This window comes from Rhinoderma darwinii, chromosome 4 (genome assembly GCF_050947455.1).
Source record: "Rhinoderma darwinii isolate aRhiDar2 chromosome 4, aRhiDar2.hap1, whole genome shotgun sequence".
NCBI classification, from domain to species: domain Eukaryota; kingdom Metazoa; phylum Chordata; class Amphibia; order Anura; family Rhinodermatidae; genus Rhinoderma; species Rhinoderma darwinii.
This window is the reverse complement of record NC_134690.1, coordinates 331,706,601-331,722,646: the sequence shown is the minus strand read 5'-3', so window position 1 is coordinate 331,722,646 and position 16,046 is coordinate 331,706,601. Positions and strand designations below refer to the sequence as shown.

The 16,046-nt window shown below is 38.8% G+C and overlaps 1 long non-coding RNA gene across 1 annotated transcript in view; it reads left to right on the top strand.

The window, feature by feature from the left end:
- The first annotated feature begins 212 nt into the window (after nt 1–212).
- The window catches only part of LOC142761248 (uncharacterized), a 90,129-nt gene continuing 74,295 nt past the window's right edge, over nt 213–16,046 (top strand). Inside the window, exons 1-2 of the long non-coding RNA XR_012883580.1 lie at nt 213–318; nt 4,221–4,317. This is a non-coding gene — a long non-coding RNA (uncharacterized LOC142761248). The remainder of the gene's footprint in view (nt 319–4,220; nt 4,318–16,046) is intronic.

Genomic DNA, 16,046 nt, shown 5'->3' with positions numbered 1-16,046 from the left:
AAAGCATTACAATGTTATTACCACATAAAGGGACACATGTCAGATTTTAAAAATGTGGGCTGTGTCAGAAAGGTAAAAACTGGCTGCGGTGGTTAAGGGTTAAAATTCCAAGCAGTGATCTGATTGGTTGCTGTGGTTGACTATGACATTTATTGCCTCAATGTTTAAGCCACGCCCCTTTTTAATCAGCAGTTCTACTGTCAGTTCCACAGATTGTCCGACATACATCACATGAAGATGACTGCCACTGTCTGCCACAAGGATGAAAACTGTTTGTACTAGCAGATACATGGAGAGCAAAGCGCTGACAATGTGAAGGTAAGGAGGATCAATGTGACTCTGTTGCCCGAGGGCATAGTTGTAAGGCACCTAGCATCTGGAGCACATAACCTACAAGCCCCCCTAGCTCTGCCCCTTCATAGGGGTACAAGGGTACATATAAATTTAATGCCAGCCTTGCTCCCAAATGGTCTGGATCCAATGGGACAGTCAGAGGGACAGTTTAGGTATTTTTTAGAACAGCGCAGCCACTGTTACACTGATTGCCATGGTAGCAGCAGCCATTTTGCTAGAGTCAGTTAGAGGGAGTGAGCATGCAGCTACTAGACATGAATGTAGACAGAGCGCTAATAACAAGGTCAAGTTCACAACATGGAAAATTATTGCCGCCCCTCGCCCTGGAAAGAGCTTGGAAATAGTAAAATCTAATGGCCCCCTACATACAACTTGTATAGCTATAAAGTGTAAGTCCTACCAATCAGAATACAGTTTTCCTAGTGCTAGTTTAACATTTAAGGTAGTGATCTGTTTGGTTGCTGCGGTCAACATTGACACTTATTAAGGGAGATTTTTTTAAATTGTCTAAAAGAAAACCTGGACTTGTTGACCATAGCAACCAATCAGAGTTCAATGAAAGCTGCACTATGATTGGTTGCTATGGGCAACAAGAACAGCTTTTCTTTTAGGCCTGGATCACACAGAGGATTTTGCAGGCAGAAAAAAATCTGCCTCAAAATGTAATTTTCCCGTGGCCATTGAGCGTCGTGGGGAAAAAACGCAGTGAAAAACGCTTTTTCTGCCACCTATTAATTTCAATAGAAGGTCAGAGGTGGAAGTGCAACAAGAAAGGACATGCCGCTTTATTTTCCCGTGTGAGGCTAAAAGCCACCTCGGAAAGAAAATGCCTCCCATTGAAATCAATGAGAGGCGGTTTTGGACGTTTTTGGGGCTGTTTCCGTGTCAAAATCAGCGCCAAAAAAATTCTGTGTGAACTGGGCCATAGACAATTTCGATAAATGGGGCCAATTGTATCTAAACATAAGCCCCGCTCACATGTTATATATTAGCAGTTACATCCCATGATATATCATTTCCAACTGACATTTCTTCCAGTTTTTTCCAGAGGAACAGTTTAGGTATTGTTTAGAATAATGGGGCCAGTGTTGCACTGGTTGCCATGGTAGCAGTAGCCATTTTGCAAGAGTCAGAGGAAGTTAACATGCGGCTACTAGACCTAAATGCAGACAGTGCGCTGATAACAGGGTAAGGATCACAATATGGAAAATGAAAGATCTGACAGCGAGTTTATTTATTTATTTATTTTATTTGAGAAAACAATTACTAAAAATTCAATATGAACTTTCGGAATAAGAATATAAATGTACAGCGGATCATAGAATGATTATTATCCATAAATTATACAGCACCAACATATTATGCAGTGCTGTACATTGTAGGATAGAGAGGTACAAAAACAGACCCCAATGCAAAACATTAGAAGTATAAAGGCATGACCAGACGTGGTGGAATTGCTCTGGAATTCCGCAGCGGACAGTCCGCTGTGGAAATCCGCAGTATACACGTTTCTTTATTGCTTTCCACAGCTTTTTAGTTAGGTTAGTTTACACGCTGCGTAGCATAGGCTGCGGTGCGGAATTTGGTGTCCGCAGCATACTCTGACTGTTGCGGACGTGTAGCGGACTTGTTGCGGACTCATTGCGGAATTTCTCCTTTGACTTCAATGGAGAGTCAAAATTCCGCAATGAAATCCACCGATGTTATGTGTGCTGCGCAGCGAATTGGTTTTACGAACATGATAGTTCTTCATTCGTGGCTGGACCTATGTATTTCTAGGTCTACAGCCAGACTGAGGAAGTCAATGGGGCTCCCGTAAATTCGGGTGACTACGTCTGTGCACCCGTAATTACGGGAGCATTGCTAGGCGACGTCAGTAAATAGTCACTGTCCAGGGTGCTGAAAGAGTTAAACGATCGGCAGTAACTGTTTCAGCACCCTGGACAGTGACTTCCGATCACAATATACATCAACCTGTAAAAAAAATAGACGTTCATACTTACCGAGAACTCCCTGCTTCTTCCTCCAGTCCGGCCTCCCGGGATGACGTTTCAGTCCAAGTGACGGCTGCAGCCAATCACAGGCTGCAGCGGTCACATGGACTGCTGCGTCATCCAGGGAGGTCGGGCTGGATGTCAAGAGAGGGACGCGTCACCAAGGCAACGGCCAGGTAAGTGAGAATTTCTTTTACTTTTACTAGGGAAAGTGCTGTCCCAACTCTCTATCCTGCACTGATAGTGAGAAGGGAAATACTTTCACCTCAATACGCAACGGCTTGTCCGCATCAATTTAACCCGTTAGTGACCGGCCCATCGTGTTTCTACGTCGGTCACTAACGGGCCTTATTCCGATGCCATAGACTTTTTACGTCGAGAAGGGAGCTGTCAGATCTCCCTGCTCTCAGCTGCTAGAGGCAGCTGAGGGCTGGGAGCGTCCCTGCTCTGCCGTTTGAGATCGATATTAGTATCGATCTCACACGTTTAACCCCTCAGATGCGGTGCTCAATAGCGAGCACCGCATCTGAGTGGTTTTGGAGAGAAGGAGGGAGCTCCCTCTCTCCCCCACCGACACCCGGCGATACGATCGCCGAGTATCTGTGTCTCCCATGGCAGCCGGGGGTCTAATAAAGGCCCCCAGGCTGCCTGGAGTGAATGCCTGCTAGATCATGCCGCAGGTATGACCTAGCAGATGCCTGTCCGTGTTAAACGGACAGGCAGTAATACACTGCAATACAAAAGTATGGCAGTGTATTATAAATGCGATCGCAGAATCGCATATTATAGTCCCCTAATGGGACTAGTAAAAAAGTGAAAAAAAAGTTTAATAAAGTTAATTTAAAAAAAAATGTGAAAAAAAATTAAAAACCCAGCTTTTCCCCTTACAAAATGCTTTACTATTAAAAAAACTAAATAAAGTTAAAAAGTTACACATATTTGGTATTGCCGCGTCCGTAACGACCCCGACTATAAATCTATTACATTATTTAACCCGCACGGTGAACGCCGTAAAAAAATAATAAAAAACTATGGAAAAATTGCTGTTTTCTGTGAATAATGACTTTAAAAAAATGTAATAAAAAGTGATCAAAAAGTCGCATCTACTCCAAAAATGGTACCAATAAAAACTACAAGTCGTCCCGCAAAAAAAAAGCCCTCATACAACTGCATCGGCGAAAAAATAAAACCGTTACGGCTCTTCAAATATGGAATCACAAAAACAAATAATTTTGAAAAAAAAGGGTTTTTACTGTGTAAAAGTAGTAAAACTTACAAAAACTATACAAATTTGGTATCGTTGCAATCGTAACAACCCGCTGAATAAAGTTATTGTGTTATTTATACCACACGGTAAACGGCGTAGATTTAGGACGCAAAAAAGGGTGGCGAAATTTCAGATTTTTTTCTATTCCCCCCAAAAAAAAGTTAATAAAAGTTAATCAATAAATAATATGTACCTAAAAATGGTGCTATTAAAAAATACAACTTGTCCCGCAAAAGACCTTATACAGCTATGTCGACGCAAAAATAAGAAGGTTATAGCTCTTGGAATACGACGATTGAAAAACGTAAAAAATAGCTTGGTCATTAAGGGCCAAAATAGGCTGGTCATTAAGGGGTTAATGCCCATTTTAGGCAGAGCCGCAACAGAATCTGCAACGCAGAATATGTGCGGCATTGATGCGGACAGTGGCGGAAAAAATACGCCACGTCTGGTCATGACCTAAAACAAGAGAAGAGAGCCCTTCCCAAAAGAGGAAAGTAAATCGAGGTTGTGGGTCAGGAGTGGCGGGATTATTATTATTCTCTGAAAAACTAAATGTATATTTTAATAGAGACTTTTTCTCATATTTCTCTTTTGTCTTATAGGACGTCTTGAAAATATACAACACTTCAAAGCTACAAAGTATCAGTTGTCACATGGAGCTCTATGGGAGAAGAAATGGCTATAGAAGAGGATGAAGACGTAAGTATCCGACCTCTGTAATCTAGACGTGGGAACGATTCACAAGAAAACCAATTAATATCTAGATTACACACAATATGTCCTAGGAGAATAATTGTAGAATATTTATCGAGTAACAAAAAAAATGGATAATATTTCAGCTGTACTAGAAAAAGCCTCATGGAGGAAAGGGAGGGAATTTATAACAGGGATGGATGTTCAACAAGAGGAGAATGACAGGAAATGTGGGAGCAAATATTATGTGTAATAGAACAAATTCTATAGGTTAAAAGTAATGTTGTAGAGAAAGTGTCATTTCTGGGGGGATAAATGAGGGAATGTGTATAATGTTTTGAATGTGAAAATTGTGTCATTAGTCAGAAAAAAGTACGTCAAGTCCTATGGCAACCAAGTACCTGTGGGCAATCAGAGCTCTATGGGAAATGGTGGCTCCTATAGGTGAAAACCACGGACGTGTGTATCTTCCTATTTTTTCTGACCACTGACTTTTAATAATGTTTTTATTTGTATAGCGATCTTATGTTTAATAGGAAAAATTAGGATGTGACAAATATTCTATAGGTTATGCGTAATAATGAAGAGGGCCTCATTTCTGGGGGATGGATTGGGAATTGTGGGTCATTGGTCAGAAAAAAGTCAAAACCTTTAAGTCCTGGGGGCAACCAAGTACCTGTGGGCAATCAGAGCTCTATGGGAAATGTTGGCTCCTATAGGTGAAAACAACGGACAAGTGTATCTTCCTATTTTTTTTGACCACTGACTGTTATTTGTTTTTTTTAGAGGATTTATTCATGAAAGGTTATTAACCCCTTCCCGCATGTACGTGATGGAGATCGTGCGGGCACAGAAGCAGTGCCCGCACGATAGCCGCGGGAGCCCGGCTATGACTGACAGCTAGGCTCCCGCTGCAACTGCCGAGATTGAAGAAACCTTCCATCTCAGCCGTTTAACCCATTAAAGGCCGCAGTCAATAGTGACCGCAGCATTTAAAACTATAGACAGAGGGAGGGAGCTCCCTCTGTCACCCATCGGCGGCCCGCAAATGCGATCTCCGGCCGCCAACAGGTTTCCATGGCAGCCGGGTGTCTAACAAAGACCCCCAGGCCTGCCCTGGCTGTATGCCTATTAGGCCATGCCAGAGGCATGGCCTAATAGATTGCCTGTCAATTTTACACTGACAGGCAATAATGCTTTGGTATGTTAAGTATACGAAAGTATTACATCTGTGATCAGTGGGACTTAAAAAAATAATTAAAAACAGTCAAATAAAGTTTTTAACAATATTAAAAAAAAATGTGAACAGTAAAAATAAAATAAAACAATTTTTTCCATAAAAGGTGGTTTTATTTAATAAAAGTGTAAAATCAAACATGAAGAGTACACATATATGGTATTGCTGCGATCGTAACAGCAAAAAGAATAGAGTTAACACATTAATTCAACTGTATAGTGAACGCCGTACAAAAAAACCCGCTAAAAACAACATCAAAATCGCTTTTTTTCGGCATTCCCCCACCAAAAAAATATAATAAAAGTTAATCAATAAGTCCCACGCACCCCAAAATAGTAACACTGAAAACTACACCTTGTCCCACAAAAACCAAGCCCTCATATTGCGATATCAATGGAAAAATAATACAGTTATGGCTCTTGGAATACGGTTATGCAAAAATGTATTATTTTTAATTAGTAGGTTTTTTATTGTGCAAACGTAATAAAACATAAAAAACCTAACATATGTGGTATCATCGTAATCGTACCAACCCATAAAATAAAGGTAACATGGTATTTATGCCGCATGGTGAACGGCATACATTTCAAATGCGAAAAGCAATGCAGGAATAGCGTTCCTTTCAATTCCGTTCCCCCAAAAAAGTTAATAAAAGTTAATCAATATAATATATGCACCAAAAAAATATGCCATTAAAAAACACAACTCCTCCAACAAAAAACAAGCCCTCATACGCCTATGTTGACGGAAAAATAAAAGAGTTATAACTCTTGGAATGTGAAAATAAAAAAGGATGCTTGGTCATTAAGGCCAAAATAGGCCTGGTCGTTAAGGGGTTAATAGAGGAAGAGATATGTAGCATGGGGAGTTCATTGTAAGTGTGGATATATTGCAATATAGGAAATATGGGAATAAATATTATGTTTGATAGGACAAAATATGGATTAACAGATATTCTATAGCTTAAACATGATGTTGGGGAGGGTGTCATTTCTGGGTGGGGGGGGTGGATGGGGAATTGTGTGTGATGTTTTGAATGCAGAAATTTTGTCACTGGTCAGAAAAAAGTAGATCAAATCTTTAAGTCCTGTGGACAACCAAGTACCTGTGGGCAATCAGAGCTCTATGGGAAATGGTGGCTCCTATAGGTGAAAACGACGGACGTGAGTATCTTCCTATTTTTTTATGACCACTGACTGTTATTACTTTTTATTATAGTTTTCATTTTTTATGAAAGGTTATTAATAGAGGAAGAGATATGTTTCATGGGGAGATCATTGTGAATGGGAATATTTTGTAATATAGGAAATACGGAATAAATATTTTGTTTGATAGGAAAAAATATGGATTAACATATATTCTATAGGTTAAATTGATTGAAGTTGGTGAGGGCCTCATTTCTGGGGGATGGATGGGGAATTGTGTGTGATAGTTTGAATGTAGAAATTGTTTCATTATTTAGAAAAAAGTAGATCAAATCTTTAAAGGCAATGTGTTGCCATAAAAACATGTTTTGTTTTTTTTAATTAAACATTTAGTGTGTGGGTGATTAAACATTGTTCAAATTTTTTTTATTTTTTTCACGAGAAGGGAAATATTATAAATTAATTCTAATTTATAGTATTTCCCATTTCTGGCCACTAGATGGAGCTATTCCCAAAATTGCAGCATTGCAACATTGGGTGAAAAGCCCTCGCTCTAGTGAGCTCTCAGCATCCCCCCCTCCTTTATCCTGGCTAGTGCCGGGATAAATGAGGGGTTTGAACGGTGTAACCTCCTACACTGTGTGTCGCCATTTTTTGAGCTAACACACAGTGTAGTAGGTTTACATACAGTAGTAAACACACACAAACACGGAACATACATTGAAATCTCTTACCTGCTCCTGCCACCGCGGCTCCCTCCGGCCCGTCCGCTCCGTCTGCTGCCGCTGGTCCAAGTGCACAAGTCCGGAAGCCGCGACCGGAAGTAGTAATATTACTGTCCGGCTGCGACTTCCGGTCCACAGGAAAATGGCGCCGGACGGCGCCAATTTCAAATTGGACTGTGTGGGAGCGGCGCATGCGCAGTTCCCACACAGACGCCGTACACACAAGTGAATGGGACGGGAGCCGTTCGCAGTCCCTATGGGACTGTGGCTGCCGTATTCCATGTCTGTATGTGACGTTAATCGACACATACAGAAATGGAACAAAAAATGGCAGCCCCCATAGGGAAGAAAAAGTGTAAAAATAAGAAAAAGTAAAACACAAACACACAAATAAATATAAACTTTTTTAATAAAGCACTAAAATCGTTAACATATAAAAAAATAATTTGTGATGACACTGTTCCTTTAAGTCCTGGGGGCAACCAAGTATCTGTGGGCAATCAGAGCTCTATGGAAAAAGGTGGCTCCTATAGGTGAAAACAATGGACGTGTGTATCTTCCTATTTTTCCATATTAGAGGAAGAGATATGTTTCATTGGGGGATCATTGTAAATGGGGATATTTTGCAATATAGGAAATATATGAATACATATAATGATTGATAGGACAAAATATAAATTAACAGATAGGTTAAAATGATGTTGGGGAGGGCGTTACACATGATTATGGCCCAATTTGGAGGAGCAGAGATTTTTTTTGGCTTATCAAATAAACCTGTGAAAAATAGTGAAGCTTTAGCAGCCCTATTCAGAGCCTAACAGCTACCTAAAAAGACAGCCATTATAAAAGTCCAGGCATATACAAGGAAACAGTCACCTGAGGTCACAGGTAACATAATGGCAGATGAGGTGGACAGAAGGCTTTAGATTATCTGGGCTGTAACATGCCATAATCAAAAGACTGTTTGGGCCGGTATTTGCATGATCCAGTTGGAGATAGGCGTCAAATTTCACGAAAGGAGAAAATACCACCTGTACCCAAAGGGGAGCAATTCCTAATCTTGGGGATAATTATAATCAAAGTGATCCTTCTATATACAGACAGGAAATATATCATTGCCCCATGGGTAACAAGACTAGTGAACCATGGTGCCTTTTCAATAATTCCCCAAGGTTTGGGGAACTAGCAGATATGATGAAACATCATATGAGTGGCGCCTTTATGCTTCCAAATGATATCTATATATTCTGTGGTCATAATGCCTATCAATGGATACCCATAGGAGTAGAAGGAACCTGTACATTAGCTAGACTCCAGCTACCCACATGGGTATGCGAAAATACTGATTTTCCTTAGAGTAACATACCAAATCATATGTTGTTTAAGAGGGAAGACAACCCAAGTAAGGCTAAATCCCTAGTACATGTTTCCTGGCAAGAAAAGTTAGGCCTATCACTTACACTAGTAGGCACATAATATTGAAAAGCTTGCTGACATATTGCAGAATATGTTTATGATGCTTTAAATATAACTAGCACACTTACCAGTCAGCTTATTTTAGTAACTAATCAGCATGCTTTGGTCCTGGACTATCGGATAACATCCCAAGGCGGTACGTGTCAGATAGTAGGCCCTGCCTGCTGCCATTATATAGAAACCTCTGGACTGTTGCAAGTCTAGTGTGATATCAAGGCGAAGAGGGTTAAGGAAGAGTTCAGGAAAGTTAACTCTCAGGGTGACTGGAATTTGAAATTGCCAGATTGGCTTAGTTGGCTAACAGCTAACTGGTTTAAGGGAATAGGTGCTTGGTTTTACGGAATATTACATGTAGCTTTGCAGGTATTTATTATAAGAATACTGATTTATCTGACTGTCAATCTAATTTTTAGACTGATGACAAAGTCTTGTAATTGTTAGAAAAACCCAACACAGATTAAAGTTCCATGTGTAGAAAAAGGAGTAACATTGGGACATGAAATAACTTCTACATCCTTGCTCACAGTAGCAGTTCCCATGCCTCGATGGATATGCGTCTACTGTGATGAATGGAACCCCTCTCAAGTTGACATATGCGTCCATTGTGGTTGTCAGGAAGGAATAAGATAATTAGGGATCTGTTTTTTTTTGGCAGGAACACCCCACTCTTAGGTAAATGATTTATAGATGATCTGTGGGAAAGGATCTCAAGGCAAGTTTGATGATCCCACTGTTTATATGGCTACCCGTATAATCCGTGATATACCACAGTTTCGGCTGTAACTCATGATAGGTAGATTCCCCAATCTAATGGCCACTATACTAGTTTAGGAAGGGATAGGAGGATCCAAGTTTTCTCCTTCAGAGGATATCGGGTCCCATAGTGCTAGAATCGTTGGATGCTATTAGAGTAATTTGTATAAATTGTATAAATTATCAAAAAAACGGCATTATATTCAATTAGATATGTATGAGATATGTATAAGATATGTTTTAAGATTTCCATTCCCTTTCCCCATCATTTGAATACATGGAATTAAGATGACGTCATCTAGCAATCCAAACTAATAAATAGTTGATGTGTTTGAAAGGATTCTAGGAAGAAATTCATTATCTTATATAGAAGTATTTTTGAATGCATGCATTTGTATACATGGCATTGGTTAATGTGTGTTAAGTGAAAGCGTGAACCTATAAATAAAGGCTCCGTTCACAGCCATTTTAGATTTCTGTACATCAAACCATTGTATGTGAAATCTCTGCCGATCTGTCATTTTTGTGAATTTGATTGAATCCTGGACAAATTCTGTTATCAACAAAAGGAACTTAAGGTTGATGGAGATCACTCTAACACTTCCGTTTTCTTCTGTCCACTGACTGTTTTTAATGTTTACATTTGTACAGGGGTGTTATGTTTAATAGGACAAATTAGGATGTGACAAATATTCTATAGATTATGAGTAATGATCTGGATGGTGTAATTTCTGGGGGGATGGGAATTGTGGGCTATGTTTTGAATATAGAAGCCAGAAGAAAGTAGATCATATCTTTATGTCTTTGGGGCAACCAAGTACCTGTGGGCAATCAGAGCTCTATGGGAAATGGTGGCTGACATAGGTGAAAACGACAGACATGTGTATCTTCCTATTTTTTCTAACCACTGACTGTTTTTAAAGTTTTTATTTGTACAGGGGGTGTTATGTTTAATAGGACAAATTAGGATGAGACAAATATTCTATAGGTTATGAGTAATGATGTGGAGGGTGTAATTTCTGGGGGGATGGATTGGGAATAGTGGGTTATGTTAGGAATGTAGAAATTGTGTCATTAGTCAGAAAAAAGTAGATCAAATCTTTAAGTCCTGGGGGCAACCAAATACTTGTGCACAATCAGAGTTCTATGGAAAATGGTGGCCCCTATAGGTGAAAACAACGGAATTGAGTATACTCCTATTTTTTCTGACCACTGACTCTTCTTATTTGTTTGTTTTTTTAGATTTTATTTTATGAAAGGTTAATAATAGAGGAAGAGATATGTAGCATGGGGAGTTCATTGTAAAAGGGAATATTTTGTTATATAGGAAATATGGAAATAAATATTACGTTTGATAGGACAAAATATAAATTCACAGATATTCCATAGGTTAAACATGATGTTGGGGAGGGCGGAATTTCTGGGGGATGGATGAGGTATTGAGTGTGATGTTTTGAATGTAGAATTGTGTCATTGGTCAGAAAAATATAGATCAAATCTTTATGTCCTGGGGGCAACCAAGTACCTGTGGGCAATCAGAGCTCTATGGGAAATGCTGGCTTCTATAGATGAAAACGACAGATGTGTGTATCTTCCTATTTTTCTGACCACTGACAGTGTTTAATGTTTTTATTTCTATAGGACAAATTAGGATGTGACAAATATTCTATAGGTTATGAGTAATAATGTGAAGGGTGTCATTTCTGGGGGTATAGATGAGGAATTGAGTGTAATTTTTAAAAATTTAGAAATTGTGTCACTCAGAAAAAAGTAGATCAAATCTTTAAGTCCTGAGCGCAACCAAGTACCTGTGGGCAATCAGCGCTATATGGAAAATGGTGGCTGCTATAGGTGAAAACGGCGAAAGTGTGTATTAGAGTTTTGGTTTTTTTAAATGAAAGGTTATTAATAGAGGAAGAGATATGTAGCATGGGGATATCATTGTAAGTGCGTACATTTTTCAATATAGGAAATATGGGAATAAATACTATGTTTGATATCACAAAACATGGATTAACAAATATTCTATAGGTTAAACATGATGTTGCGGAGGGTGTCATTTGTGGACGCATGGATGGGGAATTGTATGTGATGTTTTAAATGTGGAAATTGTGTCATTAGTCAGAAAAAAGTAGATCAAATCTTTAAGTCCTGGGGGGAACCAAGTACCTGTGGGCAATCAGAGCTCTTTGGGAAATGGAGGCCCCTATAGGTGAAAACGACAGACGTGAGTATCTTCCTATTTTTTCTGACCACTGACTGTTTTTAATGTTTTTATTTGTACAGGGGGTGTTATGTTTAATAGGACAAATTAGGATGTGTCAAATATTCTATAGGTTATGAGTAATGATATGGGGGTGTAATTTCTGGGGGGATGGATTGGGAATAGTGGGTTATGTTAGGAATGTAGAAATTGTTTCATTAATCAGAAATAAAAGTAGATCAAATCTTTAAGTCCTGGGGGCAACGAAGTACCTGTGCACATTTAGAGCTCTATGGGAAAATGTGGCTCCTATAGGTGAAAAAGATGGACATGTGTATCTTCCTATTTTTTATGACCACTGATTGTTATTATGGGTTTTTTTTAGTTGTTTTTTTTTATGACAGGTGATTAATAGAGGAAGAGATATGTAGCATGGGGAGTACATTGTAAGTGCGGATATTTAGCAATATACGAAATGTAGGAATAAATACTATGTTTAATATGACAAAATATGGACTAACAAATATTCTATAGGTTGAACATGATGTTGCGGATGGTGTCGTTTCTAGTGGTATGGATGGGGAATTGTATGTGATGTTTTGAGTGTAAAAATTGTGTCATTAGTCAAAAAAAAGTACATCAAATCTTTAAGTCCTGAGGGCAACCAAGTACCTGTGGGTAATCAGAGCTATATGGAAAATGGTGGCTCCTGTAGGTGAAAACGTTGGTTGTATGTATCTTCCTAGTTTTTTCTGACCACTGACTGTTATTAGGTGTTTTTTTTGGTGTGTTTTTTTATAAAAGGTTATTAACAGAGGAAGAGATAATTAGCATGGAGAAATATTTGTAAATGGGAATATTTTGTAATATAGGAAATATAAGAATACATATTATGATTGATACGACAAAATATAAATTAACAGATTCTATAGGTTAAAATGATATTGGGGAGGGCGTTGCACATGATTATAGCCCAATTTGGAAGAGCAGAGATTTTGATGGCTTATCAGGTAAACCTGTGAAAAACAGTGAAGATTTAGCAGCCCTATTCAGAGCCTAACAGCTACCTAAAAAGGCAGCCATTATAAAAGTCCAGGCGCATACAAGGAAACAGTCACCTGAGGTCGTAGGTAACCGAATGGCAGATGAGGTTGCCAGAAGGCTTCAGATTATCTAGATTGTAACATGCCATAATCAAAAGACTGTTTGGGCCGGTATGTGCATGATCCAGTTGAAGATGGGCGCCAAATTTCACGAAAGGAGAAAATACCACCTGTACCCAAAGGGGAGCTATTCCTAATCTTGGGGATAATTATAATCAAAGTGATCCTTCTATATACAGACAGGAAATATATCATTGCCCCATGGGTAACAAGACTAGTGAACCATGGTGCCTTTTCAATAATTCCCTAAGGTTTGGGGAACTAGCAGATATGATGAAACATCATATGAGTGGCGCCTATATGCTTCCAAATGATATCTATATATTCTGTGGTCATAATGCCTATCAATGGATACCCATAGGAGCAGAAGGAACCTGTACATTAGCTAGACTCCAGCTACCCACATGGGTATGCGAAAATACTGATTTTCCTTAGAGTAACATACCAAATCATATGTTGTTTAAGAGGGAAGCCAACCCAAGTAAGGCTAAATCCCTAGTACATGTTTCCTGGCAAGAAAAGTTAGGCCTATCACTTACACTAGTAGGCACATAATATTGAAAAGCTTGCTGACATATTGCAGAATATGTTTATGATGCTTTAAATATAACTAGCACACTTACCAGTCAGCTTATCTTAGTAACTAATCAGCATGCTTTGGTCCTGGAATATCGGATAACATCCCTAGGCGGTACGTGTCAGATAGTAGGCCCTGCCTGCTGCCATTATATAGAACCCTCTGGACTGTTGCAAGTCAAGTGTGATATCAGGGCGAAGAGGGTTAAGGAAGAGTTCAGGAAAGTTAACTCTCAGGGTGACTGGAATTTCAAATTGCCAGATTGGCTTAGTTGGCTAACAGCTAACTGGTTTAAGGGAATGGGTGCTTGGTTTTACGGAATATTACATGTAGCTTTGCAGGTATTTATTATAAGAATACTGATTTATCTGACTGTCAATCTAATTTTTATACTGATGACGAAGTCTTGTAATTGTTAGAAAAACCCAACACAGATTAAAGATCCATGTGTAGAAAAAGGAGTAACATTGGGACATGAAATAACTTCTACATCCTTGCTCCCAGTAGCAGTTCCCATGCCTCGATGGATATGCGTCTACTGTGATGAATGGAACCCCTCTCAAGTTGACATATGCGTCCATTGTGGTTGTCAGGAAGGAATAAGATAATTAGGGATCTGTTTTTTTTTGGCAGGAACACCCCACTCTTAGGTAAATGATTTATAGATGATCTGTGGGAAAGGATCTCAAGGCAAGTTTGATGATCCCACTGTTTATATGGCTACCCGTATAATCCGTGATATACCACAGTTTCGGCTGTAACTCATGATAGGTAGATTCCCCAATCTAATGGCCACTATACTAGTTTAGGAAGGGATAGGAGGATCCAAGTTTTCACCTTCAGAGGATATCGGGTCCCATAGGGATAGAATCGTTGGATGCTATTAGAGTAATTTGGATAAATTGTTTAAATTATCAAAAAAACGGCATTATATTCAATTAGATATGTATGAGATATGAATAAGATATGTTTTAAGATTTCCATTCCCTTTCCCCATCATTTGAATACATGGAATTAAGATGACGTCATCTAGCAATCCAAACTAATAAATAGTTGATGTGTTTGAAAGGATTCTAGGAAGAAAGTCATTACCTTATATAGAAGTATTTTTGAATGCATGCATTTGTATACATGGCATTGGTTAATGTGTGTTAAGTGAAAGGGTGAACCTATAAATAAAGCCTCCGTTCACAGCCATTTTAGATTTCTGTACATCAAACCATTGTATGTGAAATCTCTGCCAATCTGTCATTTTTGTGAATTTGATTGAATCCTGGACAAATTCTGTTATCAACAAAAAGAACTTAAGGTTGATGGAGATCACTCTAACACTTCCGTTTTCTTCTGTCCACTGACTGTTTTTAATGTTTACATTTGTACAGGGGTGTTATGTTTAATAGGACAAATTAGGATGTGACAAATATTCTATAGATTATGAGTAATGATCTGGATGGTGTAATTTCTGGGGGGATGGGAATTGTGGGCTATGTTTTGAATATAGAAGCCAGAAGAAAGTAGATCATATCTTTATGTCTTTGGGGCAACCAAGTACCTGTGGGCAATCAGAGCTCTATGGGAAATGGTGGCTGATATAGGTGAAAACGACAGACATGTGTATCTTCCTATTTTTTCTAACCACTGACTGTTTTTAATGTTTTTATTTGTACAGGGGGTGTTATGTTTAATAGGACAAATTAGGATGAGACAAATATTCTATAGGTTATGAGTAATGATGTGGAGGGTGTAATTTCTGGGGGGATGGATTGGGAATAGTGGGTTATGTTAGGAATGTAGAAATTGTGTCATTAGTCAGAAAAAAGTAGATCAAATCTTTAAGTCCTGGGGGCAACCAAGTACTTGTGCACAATCAGAGCTCTATGGAAAATGGTGGCCCCTATAGGTGAATACAACGGAATTGAGTATACTCCTATTTTTTCTGACCACTTACTCTTCTTATTTGTTTGTTTTTTTAGATTTTATTTTATGAAAGGTTAATAATAGAGGAAGAGATATGTAGCATGGGGAGTTCATTGTAAAAGGGAATATTTTGTTATATAGGAAATATGGAAATAAATATTATGTTTGATAGAACAAAATATAAATTCACAGATATTCCATAGGTTAAACATGATGTTGGGGAGGGCGGAATTTCTGGGGGATGGATGAGGTATTGAGTGTGATGTTTTGAATGTAGAATTGTGTCATTGGTCAGAAAAATATAGATCAAATCTTTATGTCCTGGGGAAACCAAGTACCTGTGGGCAATCAGAGCTCTATGGGAAATGCTGGCTTCTATAGATGAAAACGACAGATGTGTGTATCTTCCTATTTTTCTGACCACTGACAGTGTTTGATGTTTTTATTTCTATAGGACAAATTAGGATGTGACAAATATTCCATAGGTTATGAGTAATAATGTGGAGGGTGTCATTTCTGGGGGGATGGATGAGGAATTG